This window comes from Myotis brandtii, unplaced genomic scaffold, assembly GCF_000412655.1.
Source record: "Myotis brandtii unplaced genomic scaffold, ASM41265v1 scaffold604, whole genome shotgun sequence".
Classification (NCBI taxonomy): Eukaryota; Metazoa; Chordata; class Mammalia; order Chiroptera; family Vespertilionidae; genus Myotis; species Myotis brandtii.
In genome coordinates this window covers 1653533-1656939 of record NW_005370286.1, presented here as the reverse complement: position 1 = coordinate 1656939, position 3407 = coordinate 1653533, and positions in this window count along the sequence as shown.

The following is a 3407-nucleotide window of genomic DNA, read 5'->3' as shown; positions in this document are numbered from 1 at the left end:
AGAGGGTTAGCCTAGAACCATCGAAAACCTCCCTGTCTTGTCCATCACTACCCTAAATTCTGCAGAAACGAGGAGCTGGATGTGTGAGTCCCTGTGGTCCAAGCAGGCGGGACTGTGATGGTCAAGCCCTTGTCACCCCAGAGTCCCGTGCTGGAGCCTGTGCCCAGCAGCCCTGATGCAGGGTGGACGGCACCAGTGACCGAGGTCCCCCCCTCCCAAATGTCACTCTGGAATTCCTCAGACTGGGTCTCACAGCAAGAGTTCAGGTAAAAATACTGCAGACAGATAGACTGACGTCCCTACGCCCCCGATTAGGGCAGTGAGCTCTACTGGGCTGGCTTCCTTTTGGGGTCTCCCAGCTGGTTTCATCATCAAATGGAAAACATGTGAGCTACACTATTGCCAAGATCACTCTGTGGAGGCAGGAGGGAGTGGCCAACAGAAGAGACCAGGAGGGATAGGACCCTGAGCCCTGCCAGCAGCGGGTGGGGGGCCGGGCAGGTGCTGGGTGGCGTGAAGGATAAGAAGGGCGAGTCTAAGCAGAGTGGCAGCTTCCCTGTCTATTTTTAGCTCTTTCCTGCTATCTCAATGGAGTGCCTTGATTGCAGAGAATCCGGTACGATCGGCAGCGGGGCTCCTTGACCTCTCGCTGATGAGATTACCATGCAAGTCAGTCGCAGGCATCTTGTCAGCAGCAAGTTGCAGGGACACGTGGCTTCTCCTGCCCAGGGCTCCTCCTGGGACCCAGCTTCTGCATGATGCCCAGTGTCCAGTCATGGGTGGGAATGTGTTTGCTTTCAGAACCTCTCAAACCAGCCGTTCTAGAGTGTTCCCTCCAACCAGACTATGCGGCTTTGAGTCCTGGCCACGGGACACTGCCCAGGACCCCAGGTTATTGTGGGAACCTTTGGCTTTGCACAACAATTTTTAGTCTCTCATATTCTGCATGTTCTGAGAAACACTCGTGTGGACTGTGGGTACCTTCCTCCCCGCCTGGGAGCCCCTTGGTCACCTGCCCACTGTGTCCATTCCTGCCTTGGTGTGTGCAGGCTGTGGACTGTGGGTACCTTCCTCCCCGCCTGGGAGCCCTAGGAGCCCCTTGGTCACTTGTCCACTGTGTCCATTCCTGCCTTGGTGTGTGTGCAGGGGGTCACCTGCTTATATAAACTTGCACAGCCCTGCTAGTAAGATGCACTGTTTTAATTAACTAGAAAAAAGTCCTGCTTGGGTTTTTGGTAAATATTTTATTAGTGATAATATTGATAGCCCTTCGAGCCGAGGGCTCCCTTCCCCGGGGAGCGTTAGTGAAGTGCCTCCATGGAGCTCGGTCATCTGGAGACAACGTCACGGCTTCGCCCTCCGCCTGCACAGCTGTTACATCTGGTCTGAGGGACCTTAGGAGAAACTACAACAGAGGAAAGAAAATCTGCCAAGGACCTGCTTGCAGTCTATCACCCTCAGTCCTTACAGACACGGAGGTGAGGTCTTGGCCACAACAGACACACCCAGACCTCCATTAGGCCCAGCTGCAGGGTGTGACTTCCTCGTGCACTGAGGACCCGGGCCATGTGGGCCCCGGCCATGCAGATGCCATGAGCAGCGTCCTCACAGCAGGCGGGGCCTGGGTACGCTGCGGAGCCTGATACGGGCTCTCCCCATCCCTGTGGGACCTGGAGGGCCAACTCAAAGAGCACGGGCTCCACTGTAGGCTCTGTCCCACTTGCCTGGACCTCTGGGTCCACCCACTAACCCCCTTGCCCATCGGGGGCTGCTGCTGAGCCTCTTCAGAGGGTCAGCTCACAGTTCTGTCCTGCTGACCCTCCACCCAGTGACTCAGCACCAGCCAGGCCAGCTGGTGCCGCTTGAGCTCCCAGCCTCCCCTTTGTCATCCTTGTGGCCTCATACCTGGCAAACCTCGCTCCCCCCCGGACAGGCCGCCTGGCACTGTGGCCATCAGACCTCAGAGTGATGGCCTGATGATGGCCAGGAGACGGTGGCCAGGCGGGACCGGCATCCTCTGGGGTGGATGGCGGGGATCTGGTGTGTGTCCCAACGTTCACAGGCCCCCAGGTTACCTCTGCCTGCTGGGCCTCCCCGTAACGGCGATGTGGGTGGGCCTGGGGCAAATCCCGCTCACCACTGGAGGGTGCTGTGGAGCCTGGCCGGGCCCTGCCCAAGCGCACCAACCGGCTTCCCAGAGGCAGCCTGGCTCACGTCCACGCGGTGCCTGCTGTGACCGCTTCCTCCCATTTTCCTGAACTTCCTGCACCTCTGCACTGTTTGTCCCTCCAGGAACAGAGGATGGGCGAGGTCACAACCCTTTCAGACGTCCCTGCCGCGACACTGCGCTCCCGGCACGTGCACCTCTGCACTGTTTGTCCCTCCAGGAACAGAGGACGGGCGGCACAGAGGTCAGCACCAGACCTCCCCGGGGCCCCTCTGTCCTCCGTCACCCTGGGACCCTGGCGTCATCGGGCCCTTGAGGAGGATGCACCGAGAACCTTCTGGGCTTCCCCAAGAACCCTGGTCGGAAAAGCACCCCGGGCGACGGCTCTGCCAACAGCAGCATTAAATGCACGGTGTATAACCATGGCAGACGAGCTCTACAAGTTCACGTTTATGTTCGCTGTCAATGCCAGCCTGGAACTTACTGCGTCTGAACCCCCTGCGGGAGCGCCTGCTTCACAGGAACCCGAGCAGCGGGTTGCTCCGGCCTCTCACCGGGTCCGGGGCTGTGACGGGTCACACGCTGGGACCGGGCGGCAGGTGGCCTCCTCCGCCAGGAGGACCCCTTCCCGGCCTCCTTCATACCTTTGCACCCAGTTTACAGCATCCCCCGCACCTTCCCAGCATCCTCTGAACCTTCCCAGCATCCTCCCGACCTTCTTAGCATCTTCCGTACCCTCCCAGCATCCTCCGTACCTTCCCAGCATGCCCCGCAGCTTCCCAACATCCTCTGAACCTTCCCAGCATCCTCTCCAAGTTCCCAGCATCCTCCACACCTTCCCGGCATCCCCTGCACCTTCCCAGCATCCTCCCCACCTTCCCGGCATCCACCGCACGTCCCTAAGCCGCGCCCCACTGCTGGTACTGGATTCTCTGAGAATACAACAGCTCGGTCTCACCGATGTCACGTCACCGGATACTCCCCCCCCCCCCCCTTTGTGGCGTCCCCTCTCGCTGAGACTGACCTGCCCTGGCCGCCTCCGCGTCCTTCTCTCATTGTGCTTGTTCTCTGCACAGGGACACGTCCTCCCCAGCTCTCCTCTTGGGTCTGTGTGACGGTGACTGGAGTCGGGCCGGTCCCGACCTCAGCGTCCATGGCTCTCCGGGAGCTCATCAGGCGATGAGTTAGTGCTGAGGGTGCACCGTGGGCGAGAAGCCCGTGCAGCTGGGGAGGGATGGAT